Raw genomic sequence first — 26,419 nt, forward strand, 5'->3', positions numbered from 1 at the left:
CAATAGATATCAATGTGAGTGAGTAGGGATTGCCATGCAACAGATGCACTAGAGCTATAAGTGTATGAAAGCTCAAAAAGAAACTAAGTGGGTGTGCATCCAACTTGCTTGCTCACGAAGACCTAGGGCAATTTGAGGAAGCCCATCATTGGAATATACAAGCCAAGTTCTATAATGAATAATTCCCACTAGTATATGAAAGTGACAAAATAGGAGACTCTCTATCATGAAGATCATGGTGCTACTTTGAAGCACAAGTGTGGAAAAAGGATAGTAACATTGCCCCTTCTCTCTTTTTCTCTCATTTTTTTATTTCCCCTTTTTTCCCTTTTTTTCCTTTTCTCTTTTTTTCCTTTTTCTCCTTTTCCTTTTTCTCTTTTTTCTTTCCTTATTTTTTGTTTGGAGTCTCATCCCGACTTGTGGGGGTCCATCATCCTTTCCTCACATGGGACAATGTGCTAATAATGAAGATCGTCACACTTTTATTTACTTACAACTCAATGCTTTGAACAAAATATGACTCTATGTGAATGCCTCCGGCGGTGTACCGGGATGTGCAATGAATCAAGAGTGACATGTATGAAAGAATTATGAAAGGTGGCTTTGCCACAAATACGATGTCAACTACATGATCATGCAAAGCAATATGGCAATGATGAAGCGTGTCATAATAAACAGAATGGTGGAAAGTTGCATGGCAATAATATCTCGGAATGGCTATGGAAATGACATAATAGGTAGGTATGGTGGCTGTTTTGAGGAAGGTATATGGTACCGGCGAAAGTTGTGCAGTACTAGAGAGGCTACCAATGGTGGAAGGGTAAGAGTGCGTATAATCCTTGGACTCAACATTAGTTATAAAGAACTCACATACTTATTGCAAAAATCTATTAGTTATCGAAACAAAGTACTACACGCATGCTCCTAGGGGGATATATTGGTAGGAAAAGACCATCACTCGTCCTCGACTGCCACTCATAAAGAAGACAATCAAAAAAATAAATCATGCTCCAACTTCATCAAATAATGGTTCACCATACGTGCATGCTACGGGAATCACAAACTTTAACACAAGTATCTCTCAAATACACAACTACTCCACTAGCATGACTCTAATATCACCATCTTCATATCTCAAAAAAATCATAAAGAATCAAACTTCTCATAGTATTCAATGCACTTCATATGAAAGTTTTTATTATATCCCTCTTGGATTCCCACCATATTAGGACTAAATTTATAACCAAAGCAAATTACCATTCTGTTCTAGAAGACTCTCAAAATAATATAAGTGAAGCATGAGAGTTCAACAATTTCTATAACATAAAGCCACCGTCGTGCTATCTCACAAGATATAAGTAAAGCACATTGAGTATTCTAATAAATCACGATTCATGCGTGTCTCTCTCAAAAGGTGTGTACATAAAGGATGATTGTGGTAAATTTAAAAGCAAGGACTCAAATTTTACAAGACACTCCAAGAAAAACACATACCATGTGGTGAATAAAAATATAGCCTCAAGTAAAGTTACCGATAGACGAAGACGAAAGAGGGGATGCCTTCCGGGCCATCCCCAAGCTTAGGCTTTTGGTTGTCCTTGAATATTACCTTGGGGTTCCTTGGGCATCCCCAAGCTTAGGCTCTTTCCACTCCTTATTCCATATTCCATAAATCCTTACCCAAAACTTCAAAACTTCACAACACAAAACTCAACAGAAAATCTCATGAGCTCCGTTATTATAAGAAAATAAACCACCACTTTAAGGTACTGTTGCAAACTCATTATTTATTTATATTGGTGTAATATCTAATGTATATCAACTTTTCCATGGTTCATACCCCCCAATACTACCCATATATTCATCAAAATAAGCAAACAACACGCAAAAAATAGAATCTGTCAAAAACAAAACAGTCTATAGCAGTAACTCTCGAATACTTCTGTAACTCCAAAAATCCTGGTAAATTAGGAAAACCTGAGAAATTTGTGTACCAATCCAGAGAAAAAGTAATAGATCAACAACACGTTTCTGTGAATTATGAAAATTATTTTCCTGGGAGCATAAGTTTCTGATTTTCAGTAGGATCAACACAACTATCACCGTAAGCTATCCTAAAGGTTTAACTTGGCACAAACACTAATTAAAACATAAAACAATATCTAACCAGAGGCTAGATGAATTATTTATTATAAACAGGAACAAAAAGCAAAGAATAAAAATAAAATTGGGTTGACTCCCAACAAGCACTATTGTTTAACGCCCTTAGCTAGGCATTGATAATTTTAATGATGCTCACATGAAAGATAGCAATTGAAACACAAGGAGAGCATCATGTAGCATGTGAAAATCACATCTAAGTCTAACATATTTCCTATGCATAGGCATTTTATAGGAAAATGAATTAGCAAGACAAGCAAGATCTAGAATATGTAAGGAAGAATAAAGAAACAATAGCAATCTCAACATAACGAGAGGAATTTTAGCAATCTTATTTTGATGATTGCTTAGGCAACCTTGATCTTGCAGAGATGTGAAGAAACTAATGTTGTCTTGAATTGGGAGAAGTGCCACTTTATGGTTAATTAGGGTATTGTCTTGGGGCATAAAATTTCTGAAAGAGGTATTGAAGTTGATAAAGCTAAAGTTGATGCTATTGAAAAGATGTCGTGTCCTAAGGACATCAAAGGTATAAGAAGTTTCCTTGGTCATGCCGGTTTTATAGGAGGTTCATTAAAGACTTCTCTAAAATTTCTAGGCCTCTGACTAATCTCTTACAAAATGATGTTCCTTTCGTCTTTGATGATGATTGTGTAGAAGCATTTGAAGTACTTAAGAAAGCCTTGATTTCTGCACCTATTGTTCAACCACCTGATTGGAATTTACCCTTTGAAATTATGTGTGATGCTAGTGATTATGCTGTAGGTGCTGTTCTAGGACAAAGAGTTGATAGTAAATTAAATGTTATCCAATATGCTAGTAAAACTTTAGACAGTGCCCAGAGAAATTATGCTACTACTGAGAAAGAATTTTTAGCGGTTGTATTTGCTTGTGATAAGTTCAGACCTTATATTGTTGATTCCAAAGTAACTGTTCATCCTGATCATGCTGCTATTAAATATCTTATGGAAAAGAAAGATGCTAAACCTAGACTTAGTAGATGGGTTCTCTTGCTACAAGAATTTGATTTGCATATCATTGATAGAAAGGGAGCTGAGAACCCCGTTGCAGACAACTTGTCTAGATTAGAGAATATTCTTGATGGCCCACTACTTATTGATGATAACTTTCTTGATGAACAATTAGCTGTTATAAATGCTTCTCGTACTGCTCCATTGTATGCTGATTATGCTAATTACGTTGTTGCTAAATTTATACCACCTAGTTTCACATACTAGCAAAAGAAAAAGTTTTTCTATGATTTAAGACATTACTTTTGGGATGACCCACACCTTTATAAAGAAGGAGTAGATGGTGTTATTAGACGTTGTGTACCTGAGCATGAACAGGAATAGATACTACGCAAGTGTCACTCCGAGGCATATGGAGGACATTACACGGGAGATAGAACTGCACATAAGGTATTGCAATCTGGTTTTTATTGGCCTACTCTCTTCAAAGATGCCTGTAAGTTTGTCTTGTCTTGTGATGAATGTCAAAGAATTGGTAATAGTAGTAGACATCAGGAAATGCCTATCAACTATTCACTTGTTATTGAACCATTTGATGTTTGGGGCTTTGATTATATGGGACATTTTCCTTCCTCTAATGGGTATACTCATATTTTAGTTGTTGTTGATTACGTTACTAAGTGGGTAGAAGCTATTCCAACTAGTAGTGCTGATCATAACACTTCTATTAAGATGCTTAAAGAAGTTATTTTTGTGAGGTTTGGAGTCCCTAGATATTTAATGACTGATGGTGGTTCACATTTTATTTATGGTGCTTTTTGTAAAATGCTTGCTAAGTATGATGTTAATCATATAATTGCATCTCCATACCATTCACAGTCTAGTGGTCAAGTAGAATTGAGTAATAGAGAAATTATTATTTTTTTGCAAAATACTTTTAATAGATCTAGAAAGAATTGGTCCAAGAAACTTGAAGATGCATTATGGGCCTATAGAACTGTATATAAGAATCCTATGGGTATGTCTCCATATAAAATGGTATATGGAAAAGCATGTCACTTACCTCTCGAACTAGAACATAAGGCATATTGGGCCATTAATTAAAGAGCTCAGTTATGATTTCAAACTTGCCAGTGAGAAGAGACTATTTGACATTAGCTCACTTGATGAATGGAGAACCTAGGCCTATGAGAACGCCAAACTGTTTAAAGAAAAAGTTAAAAGATGACATGACAAAAGGATACAAAAGCGTGAGTTTAATGTAGGTGATTATGTTTTGCTATACAACTCTCGTTCAAGATTTTTTGCAGGAAAACTTCTTCTAAATGGGAAGGTCCTTAAGTTATCGAGGAGGTCTATCGTTCCGATGCCATAAAAATCAACAACTCCGAAGGCACAAATCTAAGGTGGTGAACGGTCAAAGAATCAAACATTATATCTCAGGTAATCCCATAAATGTTGAAACCAATGCTATTGACACCGTAACCCAAGAGGAGTACATAAGGGACACTGTCCAGAACATTTTAGACTCCGAAAAGGAATAGATATGTGGTACAGTAGGTAAACCGACTCCAAAACAGTTCTAATAGCAATTTTTCTCCGTTTTGGAATATTTAAAAAAATAGGAAAATAAGAAGTAGTCTGAAAGGGACACGAGGCATCCACGAGGGTGGAGGGCGCGCCCCCTACCTCGTGGACACCTCGTGTGCCCTACGGACTCTGTTTTCTTGCATGATACTTCTTTTGGTCGGTAAAAATTCATTATAGAATCTCCCAAAGGTTTTGACCATCGTACCATGACAAAATCATCTTCTTTTGTTTCGAGCTGTTTTTCTGACAGATCTAGATCACCATGACATCTTCAAGCGCCCCCAAGGACAAGTTTTTCGAGAAGGTCATCAACCCCTACCTCGCGGAGGTGCTGCAACACCCTCAAACCATTGAGATGCATGAGGGGGTGCTGCACATCCGCGATGTTGAGGGACCAAGGAGGACCAAAAGCGTGGAGACAAGACTTGAAGCAATGGAGCAACAAGTTTTCAAGTGCCAAGGGATGGTGGAACGTGGACTCAACGCCAACCACATGATGATTGCGGAGTTCACCAACAACCACAATCTGGATGCCAAGAACATTGGCGAGACCATCTTCAAGCTTCACGAGAAAATCAAGCACCTCCAAGCCCAGATCTATGACCTGCAAAACCAAAACTATGTGTATGAATATAGATTCAAGAGGACGAGTTTGGCTGCAGATTTGAGGATCCCGGAGACTCGATCATCCTTCTATGATGGTGAGCCTATGCCTTGGAAGATGGACGACAAGCCTACATCATCAACACTCCATCATCACCACCTCTAAAGAAAGAGACATAAACACATGGGTATGGGCACTCCCCTTGGCAATTGCGAAGCTTGGGGGAGGTGCCCTGGTATTGTATCACCATCACACTTCTATCTTTACCGTTTTTCTTAGTTCGATCCTTTTGGCTATATCTTGATCTAGTAGAATAAAGTTTAGTATGATCTAGCTTTGAATTTTTGTGTTGATCCCTATCTATGTAATCGAGTCCGTGAGCTATATATAATAAAGATTAGTTTTGAGTCGAGGGCTTGGCTATCTTGCTATGATCTTGAGGGAATAAAATAAAGAACAAAAAGAAATAAAAAGATCATATTGATATTATGGAGAGTGATGACTTTACATATAAAGAGTATGATGAATAAAAGTTGTTGAGAGTTGACAAACATAGTTTTGGTCATTGTTGCAATTAATAGGAAGTAATAAAGAAAGAGAGGTTTTCACATATAAATATACTATCTTGGACATCTTTTATGATTGTGAGCACTCCTTAAAATATGACATGCTAAAAAGTTGATGTTGGACAAGGAAGACAATGTAATGGGTTATGTTTTCTTATATCCGAAATAAATTATATCGTCATGGATCTTCAAACATGTTGAGCTTGCCTTTCCCCCTCATGCTAGCCAGATTCTTTGCACCAAGTACAGATAATACTTGTGCTTCCAAACATCCCTAAACCTACTTTTGCATGTGAGTTCACCATACCTACCTATGGATTGAGTAAGATCCTTCAAGTAAGTTTTCATCGGTGCAAGCAATAAAAATTGCTCTCTAGATATGTATGATCTATTAGTGTGGAGAAAATGAGCTTTATACGAGCTTGTGATATGGAATAAATAAAAGCATGGACTGCATAATAAAGGTCACTATCACAAGTGGCAATATAAAGTGACGTTCTTTTGCATTAAGATTTTGTGCATCCATCCATACAAGGACATGAGAACCTCTGCTTCCCTCTGCAAAGGGCCTATCTTTTATTTTTGTCTTCTACCTTATACAAGAGTCATGGTGATCTTCACCTTTCCTTTTTACACTTTACCCTTTGGCAAGCACTATGTGTTGGAAAGATCCTGATATATATATCCAATTGGATGTATGTTTTCATAAAATATTATTGTTGACATTACCCTTGAGGTAAAAGGTTGGGAGGCGAAATTATAAGCCCCTATCTTTCTCTGTGTCTGATTAAAACTTCATACCCATAAGTATTGCGTGAGTGTTAGCAATTGTTAAAGACTAAATGATAGTTGAGTATGTGGACTTGCTGAAAAGCTATTATATTGACTCTTTCCGATGTTATGATAAATTGCAATTGCTTCAATGACTGAGATTATAGTTTGCTAGTTTTCAATGAAGTTTCTGATTCAAAATTTAAATTGTGAATAGATTGTCACTTTAGCATAAGAAATCATATGAAAATATATATGTTGCAGTTCTAAGAATGATCATGATGCCCTCATGCCCGTATTTTATTTTATCGACACCTCTATCTCTAAACATATGGACATATTTTTCGATATTGGCTTCCGCTTGAGGACAAGCAAGGTCTAAACTTGGGGGAGTTGATACGTCCATTTTGTTGGAAATATGCCCTAGAGGCAATAATAAAAGGGTTATTATTATATTTCCTTGTTCATGATAATTGTCTTTTATTCATGCTATAACTATATTATCCAGAAATCGTAATACACGTGTGAATACATAGACCATAACATGTCCCTAGTGAGCCTCTAGTTGACTAGCTCGTTGGTCAACAGATAGTCATGGTTTCCTGACTATGGACATTAGATGTCATTAACGACGGGATCACATCATTAGGAGAATGATGTGATGGACAAGACCCAATCCTAAGCATAGCACAAGATCGTGTAGTTCGTTTTGCTAGAGCTTTTTCAATGTCAAGTATCTCTTCCTTAGACCATGAGATCGTGTAACTCCTGGATACCGTAAGAGTGCTTTGGGTGTACCAAACGTCACAACATAACTGGGTGACTATAAAGGTGCACTACAGGTATCTCCGAAAGTGTCTGTTGGGTTGACACGGATCGAGACTGGGATTTGTCACTCCGTATGACGGAGAGGTATCTCTGGGCCCACTCGGTAATGCATCATCATAATGAGCTCAAAGTGACCAAGTGTTTGGTCACGGGATCATGCATTATAGTACGAGTAAAGTGACTTGCAGGTAACGGGACTGAACGAGGTATTGGGATACCGACGATCGAGTCTCGGGCAAGTAACGTACCGATTGACAAAGGGAATTGTATACGGGGTTGTTCGAATCCTCGACATCGTGGTTCATCCGATGAGATCATCGAGGAGCATGTGGGAACCAACATGGGTATCCAGATCCCGCTGTTGGTTATTGCCCAAGAGCCGTCTCGGTCATGTCTACGTGTCTCCCGAACACGTAGGGTCTACACACTTAAGGTTCGGTGACGCTAGGGTTGTATGAATATGAGTATGCAGCATACCGAATGTTGTTCGGAGTCCCAGATGAGATCCCGGACGTCACGAGGAATTCCAGAATGGTCCGGAGGTAAAGAAAACTATATAGGTAGTGGTATTTCGGCCATCGGGAAAGTTTCGGGGTCACCCAGTATTGTACCAGGACCACCGGAAGGGTCCCGGGGGTCCACCGGGTGGGGCCACCCATCCCGGAGGGCCCCAAGGGCCGAAGTGTGGAGGGGAGCCCCCTAGGCCCACCCCTGCGCCTAGGGTTGAAACCCTAGGGTGGTGGGTGCGCCCCACTTGCCTTGGGGGGTACTCCACCCCCCTTGGCCGGCGCCCCCTTGGGAGATTGGATCTCCCAGGGCCGGCGCCCCCCTGGGGGCCTATATAAAGGGAGGGGGGAGGGGGGCAGCCGCACCCTGAAGTCCTGGCGCCCCCTCCCCCTGCTACACCTCTTCCTCCTCCGTCACGTGCTTGGCGAAGCCCTGCCGGAGTGCTGCTGTTCCATCACCACCACGCCGTTGTGCTGCTGCTGGAGCCATCATCATCAACCTCTCCTTCCCCCTTGCTGGATCAAGATGGAGGAGACGTTACGCTGACCGTACGTGTGTTGAACGCGGAGGTGCCGTCCGTTCGGCGCTAGGATCTCCGGTGATAGGATCACGACGAGAACGACTACTTCAACCCCGTTCTTTTTGAACGCTTCCGCGCGATCTACAAAGTGGTATGTAGATGCAATCTCTCTCCCATGACTCGTTGCTTAGATGAACTCATAGGTGGATCTTGGTGAAACCATAGGAAAATTTTTAATTTTCTGCAACGTTCCCCAACAGAGGCATCATGAGCTAGGTCTATGCGTAGTTCTCTATTGCACGAGTAGAACACAATTTTGTTGTGGGCGTAGATCCTATCAACTTGCTTGCCGCTACTAGTCTTATCTTGCTTCAGCGGTATTGTGGGATGAAGCGGCCCGGACCAACCTTACACGTACGCTTACGTGAGACCGGTTCCACCGACTGACATGCACTAGTTGCATAAGGTGGCTGGCGGGTGTCTGTCTCTCCCACTTTAGTTGGAGCAGATTCGATGAAAAGGGTCCTTATGAAGGGTAAATAGAAGTTGACAAGATCACGTTGTGGTTATTCGTAGGTAAGAAAACGTTCTTGCTAGAACCCAATTGCAGCCACGTAAAAGATGCAACAACAATTAGAGGACGTCTAACTTGTTTTTGCAGCAATTGTCATGTGATGTGATATGGCCAGAAGTTGTGATGAATGATGAATGATATATTGTGATGTATGAGATCATGTTCTTGTAATAGGAATCACGACTTGCATGTCGATGAGTATGACAACCGACAGGAGCCATAGGAGTTGTCTCTATTTTTTGTATGACCTGCGTGTCATTGAAGAACGCCATGCAAATTACTTTACTTTATTGCTAAACGCGTTAGCCATAGAAGTAGAAGTAGTCGTTGGCGTGACAACTTCATGAAGACACAATGATGGAGATCATGGTGTCATGCCGGTGACGAAGATGATCATGGAGCCCCGAAGATGGAGATCGAAGGAGCTATATGATATTGGCCATATCATGTCACTACTATATAATTGCATGTGATGTTTATTATGTTTTATGCATCTTGTTTACTTAGAACGACGGTAGTAAATAAGATGATCCCTTATAATAATTTCAAGAAAGTGTTCCCCCTAACTGTGCACCGTTGCTAAAGTTCGTCGTTTCGAAGCACCACATGATGATCGGGTGTGATAGATCCTTACGTTCACATACAACGGGTGTAAGACAGATTTACACATGCAGAACACTTAGGGTTAACTTGACGAGCCTAGCATGTACAGACATGGCCTCGGAACACAAGAGACCGAAAGGTCGAACATGAGTCGTATAGAAGATACGATCAACATGGAGATGTTCACCGATGATGACTAGTCCGTCTCACGTGATGATCGGACACGGCCTAGTCGACTCGGATCGTGTAACACTTAGATGACTAGAGGGATGTCTGATCTGAGTGGGAGTTCATTAAATAATTTGATTAGATGAACTTAATTATCATGAACTTAGTCTAAAACTTTTGCAAAATATGTCTTGTAGATCAAATGGCCAACGCTCATGTCAACATGAACTTCAACGCATTCCTAGAGAAAACCAAGCTGAAAGATGATGGCAGCAACTATTTGGACTGGGTCCGGAACCTGAGGTCATCCTCATAGCAGCCAGGAAACAATATGTCCTAGAAGGACCGCTAGGTGATGCACCCGTCCCAGAGAACCAAGACATTATGAATGCTTGGCAGTCTCGCGCTGATGATTACTCCCTCGTTCAGTGCGGCATGCTTTACAGCTTAGAACCGGGGCTCCAAAAGCGTTTTGAGCAACACGGAGCATATGAGATGTTCGAGGAGTTGAAACTAGTTTTCCAAGCTCATGCCCGGGTTGAGAGATATGAAGTCTCCGACAAGTTCTATAGTTGTAAGATGGAGGAAAATAGTTCTGTCAGTGAGCACATACTCAAAATGTCTGGGTTGCACAACCGCCTGTCCCAGCTGGACATTAACCTCCCGGATGAGGCGGTCATTGACAGAATCCTTCAGTCGCTCCCACCAAGCTACAAGAGCTTTGTGATGAACTACAATATGCAGGGGATGGTGAAGACCATTCCTGATGTATTTTCAATGCTGAAGTCAGCAGAGGTTGAAATCAAGAAAGAACATCAAGTGTTGATGGTCAATAAGACCACTAAGTTCAAGAAGGGCAAGGGTAAGAAGAACTTCAAGAAGGACGGCAAAGATGTTGCCGCGCCCGGTAAGCCAGTTACCGGGAAGAAGTCAAAGAATGGACCCAAGCCTGAAACTGAGTGCTTTTATTGCAAGGGGAAGGGTCACTGGAAGCGGAACTTCCCCAAATACTTAGCGGATAAGAAGGCCGGCAACACTAAAGGTATATTTGATATACATGTAATTGATGTGTACCTCACCAGCACTCGTAGTAACTCCTGGGTATTTGATACCGGTGCCGTTGCTCACATATGTAACTCACAACAGGAGCTGCGGAATAAGCGGAGACTGGCGAAGGACGAGGTGACGATGCGCGTCGGGAATGGTTCCAAGGTCGATGTGATCGCCGTCGGCACGCTACCTCTACATTTACCTACGGGATTAGTTTTAAACCTCAATAATTGTTATTTAGTGCCAAGTTTGAGCATGAACATTGTATCTGGATCTCGTTTAATACGAGATGGCTACTCATTTAAATCCGAGAATAATGGTTGTTCTATTTATATGAGATATATGTTTTATGGTCATGCCCCAATGGTCAATGGTTTATTCTTAATGAATCTCGAACGTAATATTACACATATTCATAGCGTGAATACCAAAAGATGTAAAGTTGATAACGATGGTCCCACATACTTGTGGCACTGCCGCCTTGGTCACATTGGTGTCAAGCGCATGAAGAAGCTCCATGCTGATGGACTTTTAGAGTCTCTCGATTATGAATCATTTGACACATGCGAACCATGCCTCATGGGCAAAATGACCAAGACCCCGTTCTCCGGAACAATGGAGCGAGCAAACAACTTGTTGGAAATCATACATACCGATGTGTGCGGTCCAATGAGCGTTGAGGCTCGCGGAGGATATCGTTATGTTCTCACTCTCACTGATGACTTGAGTAGACATGGATATGTCTACTTGATGAAACACAAGTCTGAGACCTTTGAAAAGTTCAAGGAATTTCAGAATGAAGTAGAGAATCAACGTGACCGAAAGATAAAATTCTTACGATTGGATCGTGGAGGAGAATATTTAAGTCATGAATTTGGTACACACTTAAGAAAATGTGGAATCGTTTCACAACCCACGCCACCTAGAACACCTCATCGTAACGGTGTGTCCGAACGTCGTAATCGCACTCTATTGGATATGGTGTGATCTATGATGTCTCTTACCGATTTACCGCTATCATTTTGGGGATACGCTCTAGAGACAGCTACATTCACTTTAAATAGGGCACCGTCTAAATCCGTTGAGACGACACCGTATGAATTATGGTTTGGGAAGAAACCTAAGCTATCGTTTCTAAAAGTTTGGGGATGCGATGCTTATGTCAAGAAACTTCAACCTGAAAAGCTCGAACCCAAGTCGGAAAAATGCGTCTTCATAGGATACCCTAAAGAAACCATTGGGTATACCTTCTACTTAAGATCCGAATGAAAGATCTTTGTTGCCAAGAACGGATCCTTTCTGGAAAAAGAGTTTCTCTCGAAAGAAGTAAGTGGGAGGAAAGTAGCACTCGATGAAGTACTACCTCTTGAACGGGATAGTAGTGCAGCTCAAGAAAATGTTCCTGTGATGCCTACACCAACTGAAGAGGAAAACAATGATGGTGATCAAGGTACTTCGGATCAAGTTGCTACTGAACTTCGTAGGTCCACAAGGACACATTCCGCACCAGAGTGGTACGGCAACCCTGTCCTGGAAATCATGTTGTTGGATAACGGTGAACCTTCGAACTATGAAGAAGCAATGGCGGGCCCAGATTCCAACAAATGGCTAGAAGCCATGAAGTCCGAGATAGAATCCATGTACGAAAACAAAGTATGGACTTTGACTGACTTGCCCGATGATCGGCGAGCGATAGAAAACAAATGGATCTTTAAGAAGAAGACGGACACGGATGGTAATATCACCATCTATAAAGCTCGACTTGTCGCTAAGGGTTATCGGCAAGTTCAAGGGATTGACTACGATGAGACTTTCTATCCCGTAGCGAAGCTTAAGTCCGTCCGAATCATGTTAGCAATTGCCGCATACTATGATTATGAGATATGGCAGATGGACGTCAAAACGGCATTCCTTAACGGGCATCTTAAGGAAGAACTGTATATGATGCAGCCGGAGGGTTTTGTCGATCCTAAGAATGCTAACAAAGTATGCAAGCTCCAGCGATCCATTTATGGGCTGGTGCAAGCATCTCGGAGTTGGAACATTCGCTTTGATGAGATGATCAAAGCATTTGGGTTTATGCAGACTTATGGAGAAGCCTGCGTTTACAAGAAAGTGAGTGGGAGCTCTGTAGCATTTCTCATATTATATGTAGATGACATACTTTTGATGGGAAATGATATAGAATTCTTGGACAGCATTAAGGCCTACTTGAATAAGTGTTTTTCAATGAAGGACCTTGGAGAAGCTGCTTATATATTAGGCATCAAGATCTATAGGGATAGGTCGAGACGCCTCATAGGTCTTTCACAAAGCACATACCTTGATGAGATTTTGAAGAAGTTCAAAATGGATCAGTCCAAGAAAGGGTTCTTGCTTGTACTGCAAGGTGTGAGATTGAGCTCGGCTCAATGCCCGACCACGGCAAAAGATAAAGAAGAGATGAGCGTCATCCCCTATGCCTCAGCCATAGGATCTATTATGTATGCCATGCTGTGTACCAGACCTGATGTAAACCTTGCCGTAAGTTTGGTAGGAAGGTACCAAAGTAATCCCGGCAAGGAACACTAGACAGCGGTCAAGAATATCCTAAAGTACCTGAAAAGGACAAAGGACATGTTTCTCGTTTATGGAGGTGACGAAGAGCTCGTCGTAAAGGGTTACGTTGACGCTAGCTTCGACACAGATCTGGATGACTCTAAGTCACAAACCGGATACGTGTATATGTTGAATGGTGGAGCAGTAAGCTGGTGCAGCTGCAAGCAGAGTGTCGTGGCGGGATCTACATGTGAAGCGGAGTACATGGCAGCCTCGGAGGCAGCGCATGAAGCAATATGGGTGAAGGAGTTCATCACCGACCTAGGAGTCATACCCAATGCATCGGGGCCGATCAAACTCTTCTGTGACAACACTGGAGCTATTGCCCTTGCCAAGGAGCCCAGGTTTCACAAGAAGACCAGGCACATCAAGCGTCGCTTCAACTCCATCCGTGAAAATGTTCAAGATGGAGACATAGATATTCGCAAAGTACATACGGATCTGAATGTCGCAGATCCGTTGACTAAACCTCTCTCGCGAGCAAAACATGATCAACACCAGAACTCTATGGGTGTTCGATTCATCACAATGTAACTGGATTATTGACTCTAGTGCAAGTGGGAGACTGTTGGAAATATGCCCTAGAGGCAATAATAAAAGGGTTATTATTATATTTCCTTATTCATGATAATTGTCTTTTATTCATGCTATAACTGTATTATCCGGAAATTGTAATACACGTGTGAATACATAGACCATAACATGTCCCTAGTGAGCCTCTAGTTGACTAGCTCGTTGGTCAACAGATATTCATGGTTTCCTGACTATGGACATTAGATGTCATTGACGACAGGATCACATCATTAGGAGAATGATGTGATGGACAAGACCCAATCCTAAGCATAGCACAAGATCGTGTAGTTCGTTTTGCTAGAGCTTTTTCAATGTCAAGTATCTCTTCCTTAGACCATGAGATCGTGTAACTCCCGGATACCGTAAGAGTGCTTTGGGTGTACCAAACGTCACAACGTAACTGGGTGAATACAGGTATCTCCGAAAGTGTCTGTTGGGTTGACACGGATCGAGACTGGGATTTGTCACTCCGTATGATGAAGAGGTATCTCTGGGCCCACTCGGTAATGCATCATCATAATGAGCTCAAAGTGACCAAGTGTTTGGTCACGGGATCATGCATTACGGTACGAGTAAAGTGACTTGCCGGTAACGGGACTGAACGAGGTATTGGGATACCGACGATCGAGTCTCGGGCAAGTAACGTACCGATTGACAAAGGGAATTGTATACGGGGTTGTTCGAATCCTCGACATCATGGTTCATCCGATGAGATCATCGAGGAGCATGTGGGAACCAACATGGGTATCCAGATCCCGCTGTTGGTTATTGCCCGAGAGCCGTCTCAGTCATGTCTACGTGTCTCCCGAACCCGTAGGGTCTACACACTTAAGGTTCGGTGACGCTAGGGTTGTATGAATATGAGTATGCAGCAGACCGAATGTTGTTAGGAGTCCCGGATGAGATCCCGGACGTCACGAGGAGTTCCGGAATGGTCCAGAGGTAAATAAAACTATATAGGAAGTGGTATTTCGGCCATCGGGAAAGTTTTGGGGTCACCCGGTATTGTACCGGGACCACCGGAAGGGTCCCGGGGGTCCACCGGGTGGGGCCACCCATCCCGGACGGCCCCAAGGGCCGAAGTGGGGAGGGGAGCCAGCCCATAGTGGGCTGGTGCGCCCCCCTAGGCCCACCCCCTGCGCCTAGGGTTGAAACCCTAGGGTGGGGGGGTGCGCCCCACTTGCCTTGGGGGGTACTCCACCCCCCTTGGCCGCCGCCCCCTTGGGAGATTGGATCTCCTAGGGCCGGCGCCCCCCTAGGGGCCTATATAAAGGGAGGGGGGGGGGGAGGGGGGCAGCCGCACCCTGAAGTCCTGGCGCCCCCTCCCCCTGCTACACCTCTTCCTCCTCCGTCACGTGCTTGGCGAAGCCCTGCCGGAGTGCTGCTGTTCCACCACCACCACCGCCGTTGTGCTGCTGCTGGAGCCATCATCATCAACCTCTCCTTCCCCCTTGCTGGATCAAGATGGAGGGGACGTTATGCTGACCGTACGTGTGTTGAATGCGGAGGTGCCGTCCGTTCGGCGCTAGGATCTCCGGTGATAGGATCACGACGAGAACGACTACTTCAACCCCGTTCTTTTTGAACGCTTCCGCGCGATCTACAAAGTGGTATGTAGATGCAATCTCTCTCCCATGACTCGTTGCTTAGATGAACTCATAGATGGATCTTGGTGAAACCGTAGGAAAATTTTTAATTTTCTGCAACGTTCCCCAACACATTTTGCATCATGCTTTTATATCAATATTTATTGCATTACGGGCTATTATTACACATTATGTCACAATAATTATGCCTTTTCTCTCTTATTTTACAAGGTTTACATGAAGAGGGAGAAGCCGGCAGCTGGAATTCTTGGATGGAAAATGAGCAAATATTAGAGACCTATTATGCACAACTCCGAAAGTCCTGAAACTCCACGAAAGTCAGTTTTGGAATATATTAAAAATATTGGGCGAAGAAAGCACCAGAGGGGGGCCACCCACTGTCCTCGAGGGTGGAGGGTGCGCCCTACCCCCTGGGCGCGCCCCCTGCCTCGTGGGCCACCTGGCAGCCCTCTAATGCCCATCTTCTGCTATATGGTGTCTTTTGCCCTAGAAAAAATCATAAGGAAGATTTCGGGACGAATCGCCACCGTCTCGAGGCGGAACCAATCTAGGGCTCCGGTGGAGCTATTCTGCCGGGGAAACATCCCTTCGGGAGGGGGAAATCATCACCATCATCATCACCATCGATCCTCTTATCAAGAGGGGGTCAATCTCTATCGCCAGCTTCACCAGCAGCATCTCCTCTCAAACCCTAGTTCATCTCTTGTATCCGATCTTTGTCTCAAAACCTGAGATTGGTATCTGTGGGTTGCTAGTAGTGTTGATTACTCCTTGTAGTTGATGCTAGTTGGTTTATCCGGTGGAAGATCATATGTACAGATCCTTTATGCACATTAATACCCCTCTGATTATGAACATGAATATGATTTGTGAGTAGTTATGTTTGTTCCTGAGGACATGGGAGAAGTCTTGTTATAATTAATCATGTGAATTTGGTATTCGTTCGATATTTTGATGAGATGTATGCTGTCTCTCCTCTAGTGGTGTTATGTGAACGTCGACTACATGACACTTCACCATTGTTTGGGCCTAGGGGAAGGCATTGGGGAGTATTAAGTAGATGATGGGTTGCTAGAGTGATAGAAGCTTAAACCCTAGTTTATGCGTTGCTTCGTAAGGGGCTGATTTGGGTTGATTTGGATCCATATGTTTCATGCTATGGTTAGGTTTACCTTAATTCTTCTTTCGTAGTTGCGGATGCTTGCGAGAGGGGTTAATCATAAGTGGATGCTTGTCCAAGGAAGGGAAGTACCCAAGCACCGGTCCACCCACATATCAAATTATCAAAGTAACGAACGCGAATCATATGAGCATGATGAAAACTAGCTTGACGATAATTCCCATGTGTCCTCGGGAGCACTCACTACAAGAAATATGTCAACTTGTGACCTTGACTATTGGTCACTAAAAGGTCATTGTTTTTCATTTGCGACCTTTTTGTGACAAAAAACAGAAGGTCAAAAGCTGGCGGTCGTAAACTGAAATTAGCGACCTTCTTTGTGAGAGGGTCGTAGACGTTTACGACCAAAACAGAAGGTCGTTGAACCCATGACCTTTTGTTTTGGTCACTGGCTGTCTGCCCAGTCCACGTCGGATCCGACGTGGCAATCTGACGTGGCAAAATTGTGACCAATTGAAAAGGTCAAAAATTAGAATCGGTCCGGTCCAATTGGGTGTTTATATGGGCCGAGCCCATTAATTCAGCCTTTCTATATATTTTTTCCTGTCAATTTTTGGTCAGACTTCATGGGCCAAGCCCAACAATTCGGCCTTCTTATTTCATGGGTCATGGCCTTTTTGTACCAATAGTTTTAGTTTTTTTTATAAAATGGGTCCACTAGTCAAACAGGTCCCACTTGTCAGGTTCTGATAAGTGGGTCCTAGCTATTAGGCCCAGATTCTTCATATTTCAATTTGACAATAAGAAAATAACCAGTAGTTAAATTGGCAAGCAAAAAACACACATGATACTTCAAATAACAATAGCCAGATTCAATACAAGCTCTACAAATGACACATCCTACAAGCTGTAGCATATACAAGCTTATTTACAAGCTCTACAAATGACACGTCCTACAAGCTGTAGCATTTACAAGTTCTACAAGTTACACGTAATACAAGCTTAGTTGATACAAGCTCTACAACTATGGGAATCAGTTACAAGCTCTACAAGTGTTTTCTTCTTCTACATGTAGCTCCTTCAATAGCGATCAAATGCCGGACTCACTGGAGAGTCAGAACTGGGCCTTCCAGGGACGCCCTGTTACATGAATCAACTGATAAAAATTAGAAAAACTGAAGCCAATATATTATGAACATTCCATTCAAAAAAGGAGTAAAGGACATTCTTTGTTTCATCACGTTACAAAGGAGCAGCACAAACCACAACTTTACTCGACACACACACACACATACACACATGAATATTAAGCTCAGTTCCAGCAAGTATATCATGGTTTAACAGCTGGCCTCAGCTTCATCAAACCACCATGCTTATGATCATAATCTAAGCATATCATCAAACAAAACCTACACAGATAAAGATCACAACACATCAAGCCTCAGGCGCACTAGCGCTGGCATGAGATTCAACGCAACAGCAATGGGGTTACCACAACAGTATCTAAAACCTAAGCATACTAGAGAAAATTGATAGTTGGTGCCAGAGGGACTGGTGAATTACCTCAATGGCATACTTGATGTGTGATGATGGTCCTTCTCAAGGAAGTAGTTGTCGTCCACAGTTAAGAGGTTTCATATATCTGTCTACAACAATCAGCAAACCAGAAATCAGCACGAATACTTCAATCTCATAAGAAGTTTAAAAAAGACTATAGCAGGACAGAAATATGTGGACTACTTATAAAATGGTACATATAGCACATGCCCAAACAAATATGTGCTTTCAAGGTTGAAAGCTTTAACATAGAACACTGAATAATTCGTTGCCCAAAACGTGCTATATATACACCAAGTGATGAGAAAGCATATGTAGAATTTATAAACGTAAGGAGCAGAATTTCTAAAAGAAGTACACCATTACCTAGTGCTACAGTAAATGTGAAATGCTTGATGATGTACATGAATTCACATTTAGAAGGAAAGGAATGTACTGTAAAACGTTCCATATCTGAAACATATTCACTCAACTAAAAGAAGGTCGAGTTTTACTTGCAAATGAAAACATGCTAGAACCTTTCTGTCAATTTATGAGAAGTAGAACCACTGAGCCACTTGGTTGTTCTTTAACTAAAAAAATTGAGTTGTAACGCAGGCTAACAGAAACGCTATGAGCATCGTTTGGGCAAACCATCTAGGATGATGTGCAAATCAGAATGAAATCATGATTATATATTTCAGGATGATGTACAAATCAAAATGAAAGCATAGAGCTGACAAGTTTGATGAGCTTCCATATGAAGAGAAGAACAGAGATACTAGGTAATTCAGTGGGTTTGGGCTTGACAGCAGGAAGCAGGAACACATCAATTGGCGTGAATTATATTTGGTAGTATATATACTGTGGTATACTATGTTCGTGTCAAGGGCAGATTTCGTACCAGTGCCTAAAAACATTGTAAACAAGTACAAATACTCCATTATTACAAGTACAAATGGACTTGGACTGGGCAACGACGATATCAGGGGAAAAGAGTCAAGTTCTTGATTAGTTAAGAAAAGCTCTACTTTCAAGAAACTTTCACATCAGAAAACTAAAAGAAACTTAATTACTTCTCAATACTATGGAGTCACACTTTCAGAAAACCTGTCTATGTATATACAAACTTGAGAGATTAGCCGTCCACAGGTTCACTGGATCCAAATAAACATGCACATCAGAAAACTTGAGGAACAGACAAACAGTCAACACGTATATATCTAGTCAATAAAATATCTACTACACAAGTGCATACAATACTCAAATCTACTACACAAGTGCATACGATACTCAACATTCACTCAAAGTATGTTGTGCAGGATCGCACCATTCCATTTTCACTCAAAGTACAATAGTACATCACATTTTTGGATGATCACCAAAGGCAAAACTACTCCTAACTATGATCATCAACATCTACTACTCCTAACTACTCCCCATGCAATCCTACTCTGCAGTAAAACTTCCTCACCCTCCATTCACCCCGTTCAAGCAGTACTGTAGTAAAACTACTACTAATGCTACAACAGTTAACAACAAGTGAAATTACTGTGATGTGCAAAATCTACAGTAAATACTCCACTGAATATTACTGAAACTTAACAGAAGTTAACTAAGCTTTTTCAGTTTCAGAATATACAAGTCAGAAAATAAGCTTGCAAGCAAGTTTATGTAAGTAATGCACACTGGAGTACAATACTTCTATGGATTTCTGCAAATAATTCATGATTTTCTAACTAATCCAAGATGTCCATTTAATTAACTGGAAAAGTAAGTTAAATCACTACAAAAAAATACACTTCCGTGATGATACGTGTTTGTCACAGTAGGTCGCGTTTTTTGTCATGCATGTACATCCATGACGATTTTATGACAGAATCAAGATAGTCATACCTGTGCTGTCGTAGAAATGTTCCATGACATTACCAAAATTATCATCACGGAAGTGTCCACTTCCATGACGATAAATCGCACGTCATAGAAGTGCTTTTGTCAAGGGTGACTGACACATGGCATCCACCATAACGGAACGCCGTTAAGCTATTGGGTCGGGTTTTGGATCCGATAACCCGTTAACAGCCCCGACCAATGGGCATTTTCCACGTGTAAAATCATCATTGGCTGGAGGAAACACGTGTCGGCTCACCGTTGGGATAGATGTCATCCGCTCATTGGACCGAAGGCGCCTATGATACGGCAACACGTGGCACGGTCCAACAGAAGCCCATTCCTGTGAAAAGGCCGACCCGTTTGATTTGGTCAAAAGGTGGTGGGCCGGCCCACGGAAAGCCTGTTAACGGCCTATTCGCATATAGCCCATTTACAGCCCGCTAACCCAGGCCCTGTTACGCCCTATCCGAATTAGGCCCAGTAGCGTCATCTGGGCCGTCCAATACGATTCTAGCCCATTTTAACTTCCGGCCCATGTGTGGCCTATGACTTCTTTCGGCCCATATGATGCCCTTTGTAACTCTTGGCCCATTAATGGCCCGTGGTGAAACTGGCCCGTAATGAACAGTGTATCACTTTATACCCATTAACATACCGTTATTCTATTGGGCTGTTTCCAGCCCAAGTTATCTTTCGGCCTTCTCAGAGCCCATTGATTCTTGGGCTCATTTGCAGCATTTGGTTACATACGGCCGGTTACTGTCATTTTCTGCTTGTGGGCCAAATTCAGCCAGTCGTTACAGTCGGCCCGTTTGCGGACCGTTAATACGTTGGGCCGTTTTCATGTCTAAAAAAACCTGTTGGGCTGTTTTCATAGAGTTATCAAATATGGCCTATTAACGGCCCGTTATGGTCCACGAATAGTACGGCCCATGATTGGCGAAATGATGATACGCCCCGTAGAAGGCCCATGGATCTACGGTCTGTATGAGGCCCATGGATCTACGGCATGTAGAAGGCCCATGGATTGTACGGCCCGTAGAAGGCCCATGGACCCTACGACCCATAGAAGGGAAATGGAACCTAAGGCCCGTATAGAAGGCCAATGGATCCTACGGCCCGTATAGAAGGCCAATGGATCCTACGGCCGGAAGAAGGCCCATGGATCATACGGCCTGCAAGAGGCCCTTGGTTACAAAAGTCCGTGTATTGCCATGATTATTTTGGCCTAGTTACCAAAAATAGGCTATTGTGGCCACTAGAAAAACACAGAAAAAGAACTGCAGTGACTACAAGCAAACAACTAAACAAGACAATAAGGAAATAAATAAGAAAGCAATTAACGCTAGCCTATTACCGCTATTACACATATTACATCCACTGGACATCAAAGTTCGCCACCAGTGCAAATATATGGAGCAAAGCAGCATATTACATACACTGGCCGTCAAAATTGGCCACCAGCGCAAATAAACGCGGCAGCAAAACAAGAGCATAACTGAAACAACTTCAGAAGAGCTCAAGAAATGTTATCCTGGGTATCCACCATGCTGGCAATAAGCTTAGCAAGCTGATTAGCTTTGTCCTGTTTGGCGCTAAAATCCTCCAACGCTTGCTGTTGCACCAGAAAGTATGCATCTGAATGCTCCAGGGACTTCCGCAGTCCTTCCGCTTCTTGTCGCAGCACAACTGATCGATGTCTTTTAGCTTGTAGTTGAGACTCAAGAAACCGAACTGATTCAGACAGTGAGTTTGAATAGCTTGTGCAAGCGGTAGTGGCCAGTAACTCGAACACTAAACCAAGACAGGACTTTGGGGTTGTCTCTCTGTCTTCAAGATAGTCTTCCTTAGCTGTTTTATCAGCTTTGTTGGAGACCAACGAGGATGTGTCACTATCCTGAACCTTATCTGCATTACTTCCTTTACCATTGCTTAATAAGGCACTCTTCCCCAATATTTTGTCAGCATTCTAAAAGAAGAAACAAGCAGACACATAACAAGTTTAGCATGTACTAGTATATGAAACTCATTTCAGTGAACCAGGTCATTAGTAAGGTGGACAGGATTAAACTACCAAGTCTTCTATTGACAAGTACTAGTACATAATAAAAGCATCAAACAAACATATATCTATGTCCTATGGTCACTGCATTGTCTTGCCAAATCAAAATAGAGACACGGTTCAAATCATATCAGTTCAAGACAAAGCAGCAGTGAAAGAATACACAGCGTGGGAAACTACATGGCACAATAAGATTTCAGATGGGTACCACGGGTCTACATGTACAACAACACTATTGGCTCTGTTGTGATGCTAGTAATATGCATGATATGAAAGTCAACTGTATACACAATTGAAATTGAAATCAACAGAGCTATTGATAAGAGCAAACCTGTTAAATAAACATGCGTGAACATACCTGCTGTGCCATTGGAGTTATGATTGGATCCTTCAATTTAAAAATAAGTTTGTATGAGTAAATACAGTGATACAAGAGCAAAGCAATCATAGTTAAAAAAGGCGCGCCTAAGCAAGCGCTTAAGCGCGCCTAGGCTCTAGGCATTGGCAAAACACATTGCGCATAACTAGGCATAATCTATGCCTAACTGCGCATAAGCATGCACTTTGGTCAGTAAAGCGCAAGGTAGTGGCAAAACGCACAATTAATGCCTAGGGCTGTTTTGAACTATGATAGCAATGGAATCTTAAATTAGAACAATTGTTCTTCAGGTTTAGGCACTTGTTCTACATGAGCAGAGTACAGTAAGACGCAAGAATATACCTTAAATTACCTGAAGAAAATGAGCTCATAGACCTTACCACATTCTTGGTTCAGGACCAGTACAGAACAAGGCATTCCGAGTCATCGTCCAGTAAATGTGTCTCAGGAGAACGTAAGGGAATCTGATGAGTTTCTTTGCCAGTGAAGTACGTTTTCTTCAGGTAATTCTGATACTGCCACCAAGCATTCTTGAAGATAGCTGTCGGGTGGTAGGTGCGACATATGCCAATGGGTGGCTTATCATTGTGGGAGCCAGTAAGACATCGCCGGTGCCTGGAAACGGGATGAGGCAAAGACATGCACGCCGGCGGATCTTACGCAGGTTGGGGGCTCTCCATGGAGATAATACCCCTACTCCTGCTCTGCGGGGTCTCCGCATGATCACTAGATCAACAAGAAGCTACAAGAGGCTCCTTGAGCTGTTCGGTGTGAGGCGGAAGAAGGGCAAGGCTAGCTCTCTTCTCTCCCTATGGTAGTGTCTAAGGCTATATGAGATCCACCATTTGCATGGGTGCCCCGAGGGGTTTATATAGGCCTACCCTCGGGAGTGCAACGGTAATCCGGCTGGGCGTGGGCCCTAGCCGTCAGTGTCTAAGGCCGACGGCTTCTCCGCCAGCCGCTGGGGCCCGCCGACTGGTGGGTCCTGCCGGCTGTCGGCTCATTGGTCCACAGGCCGGCCCCACCGCTTGGGGGGTCTTGTCGGGGGCTCGTTACTGTTGCCTTGCCTCTAATGATGAGGGCTTTGTCGAGGTGAGCATGGCTACAGTGCCGCCGCCTTACGGGCTCTCACTGTAGCCTTACCTCATCTTGTCTTCTTAATGATGTGCGCGCCCCGAGGAGGGGGGCAAGCCGGCCATAGGAAGGCGGCCATGCCCCAGGCCGGCTAGGGGAGGCCGGGCCACCTTCGGGTGTCCTCTGACCGAAGGGGCCCGTCGCCTGCGGGCCGCACTAGCAGCCCATCATGGAGGGTGTCATGATTAGCATGGCAACAGTGCCACGCCGGACGGGTGATGGCTGCCCCATACGGCATACTGTAGCCATGCGTGCTCCGGGATTCGGGGGTGGCAGGCTCCACTGTTGCCACGCCTTGTCCCATCATCGTTATGGGGGTGCAGACTTTTTAGGGCACGGCCCTGACTGCTTGCCAGGGGCCGACCTCTTGGAGTCGGTCTTCTTAGGCCGGCTTCTTGCAGTCGGCCTTTCCGTGGCCGGCTTCTTGGAGTCGGCCCTATCGTGGCGTCCTCCAAGAGAGTTTAAGGCTGGGCCGCGTTCCGGTAGTCGGCTGGTGAAGCAGCAGGCCGGAGGAAGGCGGCCCCACATCTTGGGTGCTCCGAGGCTCGATCAGCCTGTAGTTTTTTTCATAGGGCCAAAGGGAGTCGGCTAGGCTACACGTGGTCATTTACTCCGACAGTAGTCCCCAAAGCTGGTTGGGCTTCGTGGCTGAAAGGGGAACGAGAAGCTCAATTAGCTTCCTATCCCGAAGAGCCAACAGCTAGGAGCCGGCTTCACTTATGCATGCCTTCTCGGTGAAGTTTCTTCAAAATATGAAGGCGGGAACCAGCTGGCGTGCTAGCCAGGCTGCAGGCTGGCCGCCCTCGGCCTGTGCGCCACATGGCTCCCTTCGGCTGGAAGGGCCTACGAGCCCACGCGTGTGACGGGATGCCACTGCAGATCGGGGCCTGCCACTTCCACGCCTTGGCCCGGGCACGGATCTTTTGCGGCCCAAACCGACTGCACGTCTTCCGACGACGGTTTCCACTCGCCGTAAAGGCGCAATAATCGCGGGACGTGGGGGAGTGGGCGCAGTTAATACCACGCCCCCCACGCCTCGCCTCCTCGGCTTCGCCGCGTGGGGCTATAAGTAGGGGGAGGAGGGGGAGTGGCAGTCGCTTGCATGCTCGCCCTTGCTCCGCCATTCCCTTCTTCTTCTTCCTCTCCGTCGCTGCAGTGCCTCTCCACCATGCCACCTTTCCGCCATTCTTCTTGGCGTGCCACAGTCTTGGTGCCGCCGAATCGCGCGCTCTCCGTCTCCGCGCTTTCCGTCGCCTTCCCATCCCCATGGCTCCGAAGTGAGCTCCTGGGACGGCTCCAACGTCCGTGAAGACCACATCGACTTCCTCCACAAGACGCGGCGGTTGCCGGGAAGGGATCTCGTGCGTGTCCGTCTCGGGCTAGAGAGTGAGATTTCGCCGGCGCCAAAGGAGGGCGAGCAAGTCATCTTCTACTTGCACCGCCTGCGCGGCATCGGCCTTCCTGCGAGCAGCTTCTTTCGTTTGTTTCTCGAGTTTTATCATCTCCAGCCGCACCACCTCACTCCAAACACGGTGGTGCTGCTGTCGGCCTTCGTCACTTTGTGCGAAGGCTTCCTCGGCGTCCTCCCCACCATCAAACTTTGGGGGGAGTTCTTCCAGTCCAAGCTCGATACGGTCGTCGCGGGCGTGCCGGCTCCATGCGGCGCCTTCATCGCCATCCGGAGATCGACAACCGACAACCCGTTCCTGCCCATCGCGCTGATCCAGTCGGTGAAGCTTTGGCAGAAATCCTACTTTTATGTGAAGAACGTCGCGTCGCAGGGCGACTACGTCAATCTACCGGCTTACGTAGCCGGCCCGCCGGCTGGGAGACAACCCTCGTGGTCCTACCGGGCCAAGTCGCTGACGCCGGCTGGGGCTGGCGCCGTCGCCCGGCTTCGGGTGCTGATCCAGTCGGAGGGCCTGATTGGGCCCGACCTGATAGCTGCCTTCATGGAGCGCCGAGTGCTCTCGTTCCAAGGCCGCCCTCATCTGATCTGCCAGATGAGCGGCCGCTTCGACCGAAGCCGACTGAGCACCAAGGAGATGCCTCACGACGAGGTATCTTACATGCTGAACTACATCGCCAACTGCAAGCTCACCGAGGAGTGGCGGTACGGCAAGGAGCCGTATTCTCGCGCCAACCCCCCACCTGTGGTAAGCCTTCCTTCTTTTCTTCTTCTCTTGTTACCGAGTTCTCTCTGGCCGGCCTCTGACCAGTCAGCCTGTTTTTTAGTTAGAACCCCCTCCTTCATCCGTCGGCCGGGACCGCGGGGGAGGAACGCGAGTTCGCTACCGACCGTGCGGCGGACGACCTTGACGACCCTGACCTGGGGGCGGCCGCCTTAGACGATGATGCTGTAGGGGGAGGCGGCGAGGCAGGCGGCTCCGGGTTCACCGCCGATTTTGACAACTGGCCTGATGATGACGAGGCCGAACCTATTCCACGCTGCCAGCCGGCATCCGACCATCAGGGCGCGGGCCCTTCTGGCGGGCCGGCTGCACGGGGCGGCACGCAGAAACGCCAGGCAGCGCCGACTCTCTTCGGCGGGCGTCTGAAGAAGCCCAAGGGTTCCGCGGCGGTGACCAAGCGGGACGAGGCGGCC

Source organism: Triticum aestivum, chromosome 6B (genome assembly GCF_018294505.1).
Source record: "Triticum aestivum cultivar Chinese Spring chromosome 6B, IWGSC CS RefSeq v2.1, whole genome shotgun sequence".
Lineage (NCBI taxonomy): Eukaryota > Viridiplantae > Streptophyta > Magnoliopsida > Poales > Poaceae > Triticum > Triticum aestivum.